This window comes from Siphateles boraxobius, unplaced genomic scaffold (genome assembly GCF_051911475.1).
Source record: "Siphateles boraxobius isolate OS27281-9 unplaced genomic scaffold, OSU_SipBor_1 175, whole genome shotgun sequence".
Taxonomy (NCBI): domain Eukaryota; kingdom Metazoa; phylum Chordata; class Actinopteri; order Cypriniformes; family Leuciscidae; genus Siphateles; species Siphateles boraxobius.
Window position 1 is genome coordinate 386,398 of NW_027508783.1, and position 16,309 is coordinate 402,706.

Sequence of the window (16,309 nt, forward strand, 5' to 3'; positions counted from 1 at the left end):
AGAACACATACTTAATTTTGACTTTACAGGGACTTTAACGTTAAAGCTAGAGAGAATAGTGGTCAAAACAGCATGCCTCTTTATACAAAATTATGTTTTCAAATAAGGCTGTCAATAGATTCAAATGATAATTAATGATGGCATATGTTTTGTATAAAAACAATGTGCATAAATTCACACAGACCCATTTGCCACAGTTTCTTTCAAATCATGCTTTAAAGCCAAATACCGGTATGTCACTCTTTCCAATGTCGAAAAACAATATAGAAAACTGTTAATGATGTTTTGTTGTGTTTTATGATTCTCTTGAAGCAGGATCAGATGTTATCAGGGGATGGGGGGCAAAATGCCAGCAGAATTAATATGCACCCAAAATTCAAGATTACATTTATAACATATTAAAAACTATTTCCAGAATATTGGCGCGATTGCAAATGTGGCAATGATTTTATACAACAGTTCAGTAAACAGTGAATATTGTGATTTGACATGTTAGACGTAATATTGTAAATATTCTCTGTTTTTGCTCTTTTTCTCCAATGACAATAGTTCCAAACAAAATCCGGTGTTTTTGTGATTCAGTGACCTAGTTGCTTAGTTCCAGAATGAATCTGCCATTTTGAATGAATAAGTTGAATGCATGCTTCTATGACTCATACATTAATACGCTGATTTGGCGCCACATATTGTTTTAATTTCATAATTAAAAAAATATAGACTAATTGATTAATTTTTCTATATTAAAATTATTATATTTAAATCATTAATCTCATAACATTATTTATGGTTTTGTAATTGCAGTGTAAATGCATGGTTAGAAAAAAAATGGTTAAAAGATAGTTAGAAAGAAATGCCCCTGGAAATCAATTTAAGGGTTCAAAAATTGGCTCTTAATGGGAAAGTTAATGTCTGCCAGTGATATTCCATAAAAACATACATCAGCAAAGTTTAACATATAACATTTACTATAAAACCAATATAATTAATGCATCACACTTGTGAATTTACCTTCAAATGTTTTATCTTCAACATTTTTCGTATAGTTATTATAATAATAATAATTCCAAATTGTGAAAATCATAAATGCATGCTATAATAAATTATATGAATATAAATGTATAAGAAAGGTAATCATATCTGAGGGAAAAATAAATAAGGTTGAGGCCAATATAAATTTTTTTCTGTTTGGTATTGCAACTTGACTTTGACTTAACCCTTAGCAGGACTCGACTTGACTTGCTTGAAGTGAACCACTGACTTGACTTGGTTGTGTGTACTGTGACTTAGACTTGCTTGAGACTTGATGGTAGGGACTTGAGAATTGTGACTTGGACATGTGTGACTTACTCCCACCTCTGCCAATAACCGATATTAGAGAACATGTGAATGTTTTGTTAAATGATTGACATATTTATTTAAAATCTCAGGTAGACTTTAAGAAAATATTAGAAAGTATGTCTTTATTAAGGGCTGACAAAAAAAAAAAAAAAAAGTTTAGGAATTAGTGATCTGCAGAATGGGGCATTTGTTTGTCTCTAGGCAACCACTAAAGGGTTCTGAAACTTATCAATAATCCAGCCATAAGTAATTTCATAAATAAGAAACCAACAGAAATGTTTAAAAGAGCAATCTGTACATCACTTACATGTGTCACAGGCCGGAGGGTGCATGAATCCTTCTCCCACCACTCCTACTAAGTGTACCACCTTAAGGAGCTAACCCCAGAATACCACTAGACAGACAACCAGATAAATAGTAAAAAGTTATTGTCTTTATTAAGTTAAGAATGTCGAGAATCCCAAGTCCCAACAGCAAGAACGGACTAACTCTCTCCTCCTTTACAGACCATGGTAGCTGTTGGAGAGAGCCTCTTCGGAATGTGAAACATTTAAATACATAAAATTTATATAAGAACAATACATTTATAGTTTGTAAAATACACAATAGTGTCTATGGACGCGGCAATAACAATTCATTCAAATATATTTGCCGAGGTGTTTTATTCATATCACAGTGCAAGTAACTAGTAAGTTTACTCTGTTCTTCTCCCAGTTCACCGGCCACTTACTTTAATGTATTTCCTGAGAAACTGATTAATTCACGTGCTGTAATAAATCCAGCAGACAGGAATCTCTGAACTGCGGCCCAAACAAACATCTCATGTTACAGATCAAGATCATTTATAACGTTAACGGTTTTTAAACGACACAACAAACTCTCTTACATGTATTTGAGAATCGGAGTTTGGAAGTTTAAGCAAGTGTGTTAATATTTAGAAAAAAAGTGCTACATCTGTCATACAGCGCTATTTTGGCTGTGGCGAATCATGTGCGTGCAAATCCTGCCTCTCAAGCGATTTCAACTCTTTCTTCCCCCAACACTTCCTTTTAGATTCATTTCGTAAATCCGCCCTCCAATCCCCACTCCCATCTCGTCCATCACACCTGACGCTCATTTCCTCGTCCATTTGCCTTAATCGGCCATCACACCAATGGGGTAAACAGGAACCGGCCCACACTTGACCCATTAATACTAACACTTATTTTAAAAAAGCCTTGCTACATGTACTGTGCTAGACTAACTGGTACTATTCACAGCACGTGCATATTGTTGCCCTATTGTTGGTTTGATTGCTTCTATTTTTCTCCTCAATTGTAAGTTGCTTTGGATAAACCCGTGTGCTAAATGATTCAATGTAAATGTAAACATTTAAATTATCATCAATGGACATTAAATTTACCCCCTAAATTCTAGAATGTTACATATGTTACATAACAGCATGTTGATATGTTAGTGTGTTTCCATCTGTACACTCTGAATTGAAAGTAGCTTATTTTCCTGTATCAAATCGCTAGAGACAATATGAAGAGGCGTTTACTTTGGGGAAACTAATAAAGCAACTCCATAATATTCTCAACGAGTCGCCTGAGGGAAGAACCATCCGTGCAAACGCTGCTAACAAAAGACACACACGCCTGGCTGCTTCTCTCCTCCCGACAGATGTGCGAGACCTGCATGCTACGGCGACGCCGTGGGCGACGATTGCCTCTGACGTGCGTGAACTTTGACCCTCCACCTCTGCCTTTCGCAGCTGGCAGCGATGACAAGCTCCTGGTTCTGGAGCAATGGAGGGTTTCGCTCAAAAGGAAGCGCTGAAGTTGTAGCAAAACTAAGGCGCCACATGTGTCTGTCGCTGCAGGGCTGAGAGTGCCTTGCTGTCACTCTGGCCAGGTGCCTGTCTGTCTATCAGGTTCACACAGATGGTGCAACAAGTGTGGTTGTTGTGCTAAATGATGAATTGTTTATAAGATCAAAAGTCACCGGTGAAATATAACGTGCCTGGAGTGCAGAGACAGACAGATATAGTAATAGACAAAACTGAGAAGATGCACCGTCAGAATGAACAAGTTGTGTGTGGGCGTCTGACTGGTTTTGACATCAAAATCCATCTTATGAATATTATTGAGGCTAGGAATAATAGTATAGCATTTGCTGAGAACTAATGTCAACAGTTCATAACGAATTACTATTAGAAACAAAAAGGTAGCACTTTACAAAAAGATCTCATTTGTTAACAATAGTTAATGCATTAATTGTTATGAACTAACAATGAACAATACATTTTTACAGCATTTATTGACCTTTGATAATGTTAGTTAATACAAAATGTTCATGATCATGTTAGTTAACAGCCCAGTGTAACACCCACTCATCAGAAGTATATACACAACAATATTAACTGAATGCTAGACTCAATGCCAACAGGTAACAACTACAATTTGGTTCAATACACTGAGCCAGATCAATGGGCCAATCAGAAGATACCAAGCTCAAAATGTACAATATGTTTATATATCCAAATAACAAATTGTCAATGAGGTCACAAAACTGCAAAAATAAAGTGTGGCGAACAGGACGGCCGAGGGACGTGAGAGAACGGCGCAATGCCGGTGGTGCGATTGCTAATGAGCAACACCTGTGAAGCACACCGGTCTCGCATCTCTCACGGAGGAGCGGAAGCATAAAGGAGGAGCGACGACGTTGATGATCGAGAGAGGAACAGGCCTGTATTTTAGTTGAGTTTTGTTTTTTGTATTTGTGTTTTATTTTAGCCAGCAGTCGTCCGCGAGGGGCTGCTGGCCGTTATGTTTATTTTAGGTAAGCCAGCAGTCGTCCGCGAGGGTCTGCTGGCGGTATTTTAGTTTGGTTTGTTTTATTTTAATAAAGTTTATTTGAATGTTCGCCGGTTCCCGCCTCCTTCTTCCCTGAACATTGCTACATAAAGATTATACACACTTCAGTCCATTCGATAAATTCAGTTCAGGAAAAAAAATATATATACCTCTGTCCATTCGATGCATTTAGTTCAGAAAAAATATATATACCTCAGTCCGTTCATGTTGTGATGTCAGTCTGTGTTCCCCTGTCTTTTCTCATTTAGCAGTTCCCTATTATGTGTATTAGTCTCCCCATGTGTTTCATATTAACCACGCCCCCTTTAGCTTGTTTGGCCTTGTAAGCCCTTTGTTTTAGTCCAGTCTTGGTGAGTTCTTGTGTGTTGTACTGTTGATGTTGGTCGTCCTGTTCCTGTTCGTAGTCTGAGTCTTTGCAAAGTTTTCAGTTTACTGAATAAAGCGTGCTGGATGTGGATCCTGCTTCAACCGCTTCAGTTCAGAAAAAAAATATATACCTCAGTCCATCAGAGTTCAGAAAGAAAACGACACCACTAAGTGGATGAGAAGATAAGAAGTAAAAGATCAAAAATCAGTCTGGGAGGCTCGCCATCTTTCTCTCAGCACGGCTTGATGAATCCTCCCCATGCACGCAAATCACAGTATAAAATCCAAACTTCTACACAAACGACAAAAACTGGCCTGTACACACATGATAACATTTTTAGAAAGTCATCTTTTTTTTTTTACTCTGTTTCAACAGTATTTACTCTTCACACCGTCATTTAACATTCATTTACAACATGGGCCATACTTCATATACAATGAACATATCACTTAATTTTAACAAACATAGGAATACAACACACCGTTGTAATTCATCACACATATGAAAATAACAATCCACAATAATAATTGTGGAAAATAATAATAATAATAATCCACAACTCACCGTTTCCTCTGAATTAACAGTGTTCTGCTAATATTTTCTCCAGATTACACCACGAACTATAGCGATGACTCAACTAACTTTGGCTCAATATTCCGGATCAACAAGGACATAACAGGTAAGTTCTTTCACAAAACTTCTCAAATTGACACTTAATTTAACTTTAAATTACTTCTATCTGTTTTGTTTAGTAGTAGGTTACTAATTATTTCTCAAAATTAGATTGTTTATCTCAAATTTCATAAGCTTTGTTCACATGCGTTTCTCTGATTCATCTCCCTCTATCAAATCTCGTCCGCGTCTCACAGTGGGCAGAGTTAGCATCCCTGCTGATCACACTCAATTGGAAGATCTACATCTGCAGTGCAGATTCCAACTCTAATTGGATACATTTTACTGCAGTAATTTGCATATTACTAATATAATTAATAAAGCATTTTATTTATCTCAATTTTCTTTTATCTCCAACTTTTTTTCCACATAAACAGGTTTACTGGAAGGGTGGATACGTCAAAAAAAGGTTTTTTTTTTCTATTGACTGCAATTTGACTCATTTGAGTCTGGGTTACACCAGACAGCAACATAGTGTCGGCCCAGATCCGGCCCACATTTGGTACACTTGGATTCCACGTTGTCCAGATGTGGGCCGGATCTGGACCGACACTTTGTTGCTGTCTGGGCAACAGATACAACTTTTGATCTTAAAAATGTATTGGTAAATGGTTTGATTAACATTATCTAAGATTAATACATGCTGTAAAAGTATTGTTAGTTGTTAACTCATGTTAACTAATGAAACCTTGTGTAAATTGGTACCAGTAAAAATTTAAACATTTCAAAGGTCAATAGCAAGTTGATTGACAAATCTTTTTCTAAAAAAAAAGCATCAGTTCTTTTTCGTTCATCATTACATGTTCATATTTAGGCACACATTTTTCAGATAAATTAGTAATTTAAAAGTGTTCTTGATTATTTATTTGTTATAATTTCTGCTAATCGCCTATTAAGGTAAGATATGGTAACAATTTAGAACAGGGATCTCCAACCCTGCTCCTGGAGAACTACTGTCCTGCAGACTTCAGTTCCAACCCTGTTCTAACACACATGCCTGTAACTATCAAGTAACCTTGAACAGCTTGATTAGCTGGTCCAGGTGTGTTTGATTGGGGTTGGAGCTAAAATTTGCAGGACAGTAGCTCTCCAGGAACAGGGTTGGAGACCCCTGCTTTAGAATAAGGCCCATTAGGTAATGTTAGTTAATGCATTAAAGGTGCAGTGTGTGTTTTTAGCGACATCTAGCGGTTCGGTTGCAAGTTGCACTAAGGGCTCAGCCCACTGCTCATCCCCCCCCCCCCCCCCCCTTTCGAAGAAGCTACGGTGGCTAAAACCGGACAAACATATCGTCGTCTGAGACAGCAGAGAATAGCCAGAGTAAGCCAAGAGTGTGTAACATTGTCACTGTTTCTGTACCACAGTCTATTATAAACCACATCATGGATAAAGTTTACAAAGCCATAGTCAGGTGAGGATCAAGGGTCTTATTATTATAATATATAATATAATAATAGTAATCAGCTGATTGTCTCACAAATGTAACCAGCACATTTCTCCCCACATAGAAAACCCATAATACAGCGAGGGTGAAGAACCACATGAAACTATGCAACTATATATTTTTTCTAACAGGGTAGTAAAAGTTTAGCTGGCTAAATATGAGCTGTTACTGTGGCTGAGCTGGTTAAAGCGTAAAGCCTTGTTTAAACTCGGCGCGTCCGCGTGAGCCCAAAGGTGCGCGCGGCAAAAATGACATGATTGCAACAGCGCGCGTGCCTCCGCATCCCCTAGTCACCATTTACTACACACAATAGGCTTTTTTTCTCTGATTTTGAAAACTCTTCGCGATCGACTTAAAATGCTTCCAAGATCGACTTGTCGACCGTGATCGAAGGGTTGGTGATTCCTGTAACATACTGTTTTATGGTCAATGACAAGAGTACTAATCAGCTGTCTCATGAATGTAACCAGCATTTATCCCCACATAGCAAAGCCATAACACAGCGAGGGAGAAGAACTAAGTTACATGACACAATCCAACTCCAATGACAAGGGAAAAGTCACTACTCACGGTGTTTATGGCTAGCTTCTAGCTTTCTGCTGCTTCTCTTTCAAGGTAGTGACGAAACGCGCTCTGTAGCGCTGTTTGTTTGCTGTCGGCTACGGTAGAATTATGACGTCACAATATGTCGACCTTCATAGAAGGGGGTGCCCGCGGTTATGTAGATATAAATGTCTCATTCTAAGGTAATAAAAACATTACAGTTTATTAAGTAAGTTCTTTATACACCACTGAAAACATAGTTATGGATGTCATATTGCATTTCTGTTAATAGATACTCAAAATTATTACACATTGCACCTTTAAGTAACATCACTAACAATGAGCAATACATTTGTTAGTGTTTATTAATCTGTTAACTTTGGTTAATGAAAGTACAATTGTAAATTCATTGTTAGTTCATGTTAGTTCAAAATCCATTAAATAATGTTAACAGATTAATAATATATTAACAACATTTTATATTGACAAAATATATTATCAACTAATAATGTATTAGTACATTTAGACTATTGTTTTGACTAGAAATAATAACTACATTAATAAATGCGTTAATTCGTATCATGTTAACTAATGCCGTTAACTTTTAACAAATGCAACCTTGTTGTAAAGTGTTAACAAAAATACTTTACACGGCATCAGTCAAATCATTGATTAACTCCAAATGCTCTTATATTCAATTCAATTCAATTCAAATTTATTTGTATAGCGCTTTTCACAATACACATTGTCTCAAAGCAGCTTTACAGAAAGTGCATTTCGGAAATGGACATAGAAAAATACAGTTCCCTTTCAGTCGATAACGTCGGACGTAGTCGACGCCGACTGAAATGGGATCACGCTAGGGAGCCTATCGTCTTCGAGTATTATTGAACGAGCCAATACACATTGGCGTGCGAGATTTGCATCTCACACTCCGCCCCGCAGCGCGGGTATAAATACGGAAGTGGATGTACGCACCATTTGCCTTTCGCTTCGGAGCCGAGCTTCATGTCTGGATCTGAAGAGTGTTTTTGTACAACGAGCGAGTGTGTCGGCGCTTCTTTGGGAAGTCTCTCCTGGTGTCGGTGGTTACAGCGCGAGTGCAGCGGTGATCGCGAGCTTTAAGCTCTCAACTGCTGTTTTCACAGCAACCAAATTTCTGTTTGTGTTTGTTTGTCTGACGGTCGGTTGAGGGCGAGAAAGTGAGTGCTTCACTGGCACAGGGTGCACCATTCCTGTGTTAGTGTTGCCGCGGTCATTCCCCTGTGTGCTCCGGCACTGGTGAGAGTTTTTCACTTCCTAAAAGAGCAACACGGGTGCGTTTGCGTCTTTTTCAAGATGTCATTCCGCCCGTGCGTTTCTGGGTGCGGTCGTTCCCTGTCTCTCTCTGATGGTCACAATTGTTGTATCACGTGTTACAGCACGCTGAGACAGCTTTTGTGGACAGCTCATGTTTTCACTGTGGAAACATGACTGTCGCAGTGTTGAGGGCGAGACTCGCCTTCGTCCGCGGAGAGCGAGTCCCCATTACCATGCCCCACCCCCGGGTGCTGCATGGGATGGGTGACCGGAGGGTAGTGTTGGATGTCCCGCCCGGTAACCATTCCCTGTGGGCTCCTCACCCCTCCCTTCCACTGCTACCATTGGAGCCTCCGGTGTTATCTGCTGGTCCATCTGTAATGGGTGGGCCAGCGGTTTCACTCGGGGCTCCCCTGGAGGACAGGATGTCGATTGCAGCATCGGAGGGTGAGCTGATGTCTGGAGATGACGACTCGGCTGCGTTGTCTCCCTCCGGGAGTTCAATGTTGCCCGAGCCGGATCCAGAATTATCAGCTATGCTGAAACGGGCCGCCGAGGCTGTCGGGCTCGAGTGGAACCCTCCACCGTGTCCTGTTCAGTCTCGGTTGGATGATTGGTATCTCGGGGCGGGCCGTGCTGGTTCTCAGCCCGCCGCCCCAGTGCCCTTCTTTCCCGAAGTGCATGAAGAGCTTACTTGGTCGTGGACGACACCTTTTACTGCTGAAAACGACTTAAGTAGTTCTTCCTCCCTCACTACCCTTGTCGGAGGAGCGGTGAAGGGTTATGAGGCTATCCCTCCAGTGGAGCGGTCTGTTGCAACTCATTTATGTCCAACGGCCGCTGCATCCTGGGTGGGGGATCCTTGTTTCCCCTCGCAGGCCTGTGAGTTCGCGTCAGGATTGGCGGTCAGAGCTTACAGAGCTTGCGGGCAAGCCGCTTCCTCTTTGCATGCCTTGGCGTTGTTGCAGGTCTACCAGGCCAAGACACTCATGGACATGCACGAGGGTAGTTTGGATCGGGCGCTCATGAGTGAGCTCCGCACCGCCACTGACCTCGCCCTCCGGGGTACGAGCGTCGCGGCGTGTGCGGTCGGTCTAGCGATGTCCACCTTGGTGGTCCAGGAACGCCATCGTTGGCTCAGCCTGGTTGAGATGGCGGATACGGACAAGGTTCGGTTCCTGGACTCCCCAATTTCCCAGGTTGGGTTGTTCGGCGACGTGGCGGAGAGCTGCGCCCAACAGTTCTCTGCCACCCAGGTTCGGACGGAGGCTCCCCGACACACCCTATCCCGGCGGCCCGCTGTTGCCTCCACCCTGCCGCCGGGGATAGTCCCTCCGCCCGTTCGTCGCCGAGGGCGCCCCCCTGCCGCTGCCTCCGGTTCCGCGGGGTCTCCGCAACAGCCTTCACCCAGGCCCCAGCGTAGAACCAGCAGCAGGCAGGCCGCCCAGTCTGTCTCAGTCATTGCCCAGCCAGGGGGCGAGTGTCAGAAACGTTCCTGAGACAGGCCACCCAGGGATGGGGGGACTAACTCTTCAGATGGTTACCGTTCCACCATTGGCTCTCCGGAGTCCAGTGGTACCCAAATTATCAAAAGAGCGAATTTCTCCGTCCCTGGGTCCCAAGAGGGCGAGGCTGGCGGGTTGCGACCCTGTGGAACAGCCTTGCCCCCCCCAGCCCCCTCTTGTTCGCCAGCCGGCAACACAAGGCGTTCGAGGACCCGGTCATCCGCCTTCACTCCCATCCTCTGTTGCCCCGTGGAGACAGGTAAGTGCAGCACGGCTCACTCAGACCCCGCTTCGGGCCGCCCACGGGCCTTCCGAGCCGGGTCCCTGTCCTCCACCTCGCTGCCCCACCCCGGGTATGCCTGGGTTACCTTTGGTCCCCCTGGTCCGGTTCGTCGAGGCCTGGAAAGTGCTCTCCAACCCGTCCAGCTGGCTCCTCCGTACCATCAGGCTCGGCTACACGATTCAGTTCCGCCGGAGTCCGCCCAAGTACAGTGGCATTCGCCACACTTCGGTGTCGAGCAAATCTGCTCCTGTCATGCGCGCGGAGATCGCGGTCCTGCTGGCGAAGGACGCGATAGAGCCGGTGTCGGTAGCCGATATGAAGGCCGGCTTTTACAGCCCGTACTTCATTATACCCAAGAAACTGGGTGGGTTACGACCAATCCTGGACCTGCGAGTCCTGAATCGGGCCCTTCACAAGCTCCCGTTCAGAATGCTGACGCAGAAACGCATCTTCCAATGTGTCCGTCCCCAGGATTGGTTTGCAGCGATCGAGGGCATTCGCATTCTCAACTATCTCGATGACTGGCTGATACTAGCTCAGACTCGGGAGCTGTTATGCGAACACAGGGATTTGCTGCTCCAGCACATCAGCCAGTTGGGTCTTCAGGTCAACTGGGAGAAGAGCAAACTCGCCCCTGTGCAGAGGATCTCTTTTCTCGGTTTGGAGCTGGACTCGGTCCAACACACGGCGCGCCTCAAAGAGAATCGCGCCCGGTCGGTGCTGAACTGCCTGAATTTTATCAAGAGTAGAACAGTGGTTTTTCTGAAACATTTTCAGAGGCTCCTGGGGCATATGGCAGCCGCAGTTACGCCGCTCGGCCTGCTTCATATGAGACCACTCCAGCACTGGCTTCGCGACCGAGTCCCGAGGTGGGCGTGGCAGAGAGGCACGCTCCCTGTGAAAATCACCCCGGCCTGCCTCCAAACCCTCAGCCCGTGGTCGGACCTTTCGTTTCTCCGGGCCGGTGTGTCCCTAGAACAAGTGTCCAGGCATGCTGTGGTTTCCACAGACGCCTCCAACACCGGCTGGGGGGCCACGTACAACGGGCATGCAGTAGCTGGCACCTGGACGGGGTCCCACCTGCATTGGCACATCAACTGCCTCGAGTTGTTAGCAGTGCTCCTTGCTTTGAGACGCCTCAAGACGACGCTGCTCGGCAAACATGTACTGGTCCGTATGGACAACACTGCGACCGTTGCGTACATCAACCGCCAAGGTGGTCTACGTTCCCGTCGCATGTCACAACTCGCCCGCCACCTCCTCCTATGGGGTCAGAAGCATCTGAGGTCGCTTCGTGCCGTACACATCCCTGGCCTGCTCAATCGTGCCGCCGACGAGCTCTCACGACAGATTGTGGCCTCGGGAGAATGGCGGCTCCATCCCCAGGCGGTCCAGCTGATATGGGACCACTTCGGGGCCGCACAGATAGATCTGTTTGCCTCTCCGGACTCGTCCCGTTGCCAGTTGTTTTATTCCCTCGAGACGGATGCACTGGCTCACAGCTGGCCCCGGGGCCTCCGCAAGTACGAGTTTCCCCCAGTGAGCCTTATTGCACAACTACTGTGCAAAATCAGGGAGGAAGAGGAGCAGGTTTTGCTAGTTGCCCCTTATTGGCCCAACCGAACCTGGTTCCCCGAACTTTTTCTCCTCTCGACAGCTCCTCCCTGACCTATTCCTCTGAGAGAGGACCTACTCTCTCAGGGACGGGGCACCATATGGCACCCGCGTCCAGACTATTGGAGACTCCATGTGTGGTCCCTGGATGGGACGCGGAGGTTCTAGGTAGTCTACCACAGGCAGTCGTAGATACCATCACTTCAGCGAGAGCTCCCTCCACGAGGCTTGCTTACTCCCTGAAGTGGAAACTGTTCGTTGAGTGGTGTGCTTCTCAAGGAGAAGACCCCCGAAGGTGTTCGATCATTTCCATGCTTTCTTTCCTCCAAGAGGCTTTGGAGCGTCGGCTGTCCCCCTCCACCCTCAAAGTGTATGTCGCCGCTATTGCCGCACATCACGATGCAGTAGACGGGAAATCCCTGGGGAACCATGACTTGATCGTCAGGTTCCTGAGGGGAGCGAGGAGATTGAATCCGCCTCGCCTCCCCTCTATACCCTCTTGGGACTTATCTCTGGTGCTAACCGCACTGCAGAGATCGCCCTTCGAGCCTTTGCAGGTAGCAGAGTTAAAAATTCTGTCCCAAAAGACAGTTCTCCTACTTGCTTTGGCCTCCATCAAGAGGGTAGGGGACCTGCACGCATTTTCGGTCAGCGAATCGTGCCTGGAATTCGGGCCGGCTAACTCTCACGTTATCCTGAGACCCCGGCCTGGATATGTGCCCAAGGTTCCCACCACCCCCTTTCTGGACCAGGTGGTGAACCTGCAAGCGCTGCCCCCGGAGGAGGCAGACCCAGCCCTGGCTTTTCTCTGCCCCGTTCGCGCTCTGCGCTTGTACGTGGACAGAACGCAAAGCTTTAGGACCTCAGAGCAGCTCTTCGTCTGTTATGGAGATCAGCGGAAGGGAAAGGCTGTCTCCAAGCAGAGGTTGGCCCACTGGATAGTGGATGCCATCATCTTGGCGTATGAGTCCTAAGGTGAACCCTGTCCCCCCGGACTGCGAGCTCACTCCACAAGGAGTGTTGCTGCTTCTTGGGCGTTGGCGCAGGGTGCCTCGCTGACAGATGTCTGTAGAGCTGCGGGCTGGGCGACACCTAATACGTTTGCTAGATTCTATAGCCTACGTGTCCGGTTGCTTCCCGTGTGCTCTCTTCTCATAGAAGCCAGTAACACCGTGAGGACCGGTTCAGTGTCGGCTTGCTGCGCCATTCCCCTCTTACGGACCGGATACGTGCGCCGTTTCGCTCCGGTTGAATTCCCTTGTCCGGAACCTGTTGAGCTCCTCCGCAACGTCGGACGTGGCGGAACGTCTGGTGTTAGGCCTACCACTCGTATGCAGTGTGGAACCCGTGTTAGGCTGGGTCCATATGTTGCGGTCCCTATGGCGACCCCATATGTGTATTCTTCCACGATACGGCTCCCCAAAGTGAGCCCGTGTCTTTCCCTTGGCAGAGTCCTGCCGTCACTGTAAATTGGTGTGTCTCCCCCCTCTCTAGGCTGGAGCCACCCCAGTGACATTCCATATGTTATACTGCCCGGCCCTCCGCCCAGTTCATATGTGTATCCCCCCCCCCCCCCCCCCCCCTTTCGGGTTGGTTGGGCTTCCGCAGCGTCCCTTCCTTCCAATGTTGGGCACGCTTTCCCAGTGTTACCAAGTCTAACTGAGTGGGTCTTGTGGAACAGCAGCGACTTCCTGGCCTAAGCCCTGTCCTTTTCCGCTAGAACGTCGGGAGGATCAGAAGGCTTTTGTCTAGGCACTGGAAGGTGGCAGCGTTAGTGGCGTGTTCAATGGTTGATCCCATTTCAGTCGGCGTCGACTACGTCCGACGTTATCGACTGAAAGGGAACGTCCTGGTTGCGTATGCAACCCACCGTTCCCTGAAGGAGGGAACGGAGGACGTATTCCCCTTGCCACTACCGCTGGACCACCGCTGACTCCGAGTTACGCTCGGCTCCTCAGCGAAAAGCAAATGGTGCGTGCATCCACTTCCGTATTTATACCCGCGCTGCGGGGCGGAGTGTGAGATGCAAATCTCGCACGCCAATGTGTATTGGCTCGTTCAATAATACTCGAAGACGATAGGCTCCCTAGCGTGATCCCATTTCAGTCGGCGTCGACTACGTCCTCCGTTCCCTCCTTCAGGGAACGGTGGGTTGCCTACGCAACCAGGACGTTAGTTAATCATGTATTAATGTATGGCATAACATATCGCCGGCTTTGAGTCGTCTCTTCACAGGCGTCGAGTCGTCTCTTCACAGGCGTTGGGGCATCTGAAGTCTCCGTGAAAGGCTGGATACAAACTGGAGCTGATGAACGCTATTTACCTCATTTACCTCGGGACTAGCGTCCCGAGATAACAGCAGAAAGGCAGATGGGAAATAATTAGCATAGCTGATGTTCATAATGTTAATGCATTCGAACTGATTCAGCAGTAGTATTAAAGGTTAAGCATTAAGTGAATGCTTGGTTAAAGAGATGCGTCTTTAATCTAGTTTTAAACTGGGACAGCGAGTCTGAGTCTCGAACAATATCAGGAAGGCTATTCCAGAGTTTAGGAGCTAAATGTGAGAACGCCCTCCCTCCTTTAGTGGACTTAGATATCCTAGGAATGACCAGAAGCCTCGAATTTAGTGATCTTAAAGAGCGCGATGGATTGTATGGCGATAGAAGGTCTGTTAAATACATAGGAGCTAAACCATTTAGGGCTCTATAGGTCAGTAGGAATACTTTGTAATTGATACGTAACTTAATAGGTAACCAGTGTAGAGATGATAAAATAGGTGTTATATGATCATATTTTCTTGATCTAGTAAGAACTCTAGCAGCTGCATTTTGCACTAACTGTAGCTTGTTTATTGAGGATGCAGGACAACCAGCAAATAAAGCATTACAGTAATCTAGTCTCGAGGTCATGCATGCATGAACTAACTTTTCTGCATCAGAAGAAGATAGAATGTTACGTGGCTTAGCAATGTTTCTAAGGTGGAAAAAGGCTGTTCTTGTAATATATGAAATATGATTTTCGAAAGTCAAGTTGCGGTCTAGTATAACACCCAGGTCTTTTACTGTAGTGGATAAAGTAACAGGACATCCTTCTAAATTAAAGTTGTATTGTAAGGGATTTTGTGGGTAGTTTTTTGGACCAATAAGTAGTACCTCCGTTTTATCTGAATTTAATAGCAGGAAATTACACGTCATCCAGCATTTTATATCATTTAGACACTCTGTCAATTTAGATAAGTTAGTGTTTTCATCTGGTCGTGATGAGATATATAATTGAGTGTCATCAGCGTAACAGTGGAAATTAATTCCATGTTTTCTTACAATATTACCAAGTGGCAGCATGTATATTGAGAATAGCAGAGGGCCTAACACCGATCCTTGCGGCACTCCATAGTCTACTGACGTTATCTTTGATTTTTCCCCAATTTAAACAGACAAAATGGTAACGGTCTGATAAGTACGATCTAAACCAGCTTAATGCCTGTCCCTGAACACCAGTGTAGTTTTGTAGTCGATCTAAGAGTATGTTATGATCTATAGTGTCGAACGCAGCGCTAAGATCGAGTAGAACTAGTATTGAGATACAGCCTTGGTCAGAAGCTAAAAGTAAATCATTTGTAATTTTAACTAGCGCATTTTCTGTGCTATGATGCGGTCTGAATCCCGACTGGAATTTTTCATAGATATCATTTTCTTGCAAGAAAGAGCACAATTGAGCGGACACAACTTTTTCTAGTATTTTAGACATAAATGGAAGATTTGAGATGGGTCTGTAATTTGCTAAGTTATTTGGATCTAATTGCGGTTTCTTAATGAGAGGTTTTATTACTGCCAGCTTGAATATTTTTGGAACATGACCTAAAAATAAAGATGAGTTAATAATATTAAGAAGAGGCTCTTCCACTACAGGTAACACTTCTTTCAGTAGTTTAGTGGGTATTGGATCTAATAAACATGTTGTTGGTTTAGATGCAATGATAAGTTTATTTAGCTCTTCCTGTCCTATAGTTGTAAAGCGGTGTAGGTGTTCTAGAGGGGCCATAATTGAGGTTGAATCATAAGACATCATAGAGGATTGTATATTTACAATTGTGTTTCGGATGCTTTCTATTTTCTCATCAAAGTAATTCATAAAATCATTACTACTATATTGTAACGGAATATTTTGCTCTGGTGATGTTTGTTTATTTGTTAGTCTAGCCACGGTGTTGAATAAAAACCTTGGATTATTTTGGTTATTTTCTATTAGTTTGCGGAGATGCTCAGCCATGGCTGCTTTTAGAGCCTTTTTATAACGTGACATACTGTCTTTCCACGCGATTCTAAAGACCTCTAAATTAGTTTGTTTCCATTTACGCTCTAAGTTACGAGTTTCTCTCTTGATTGC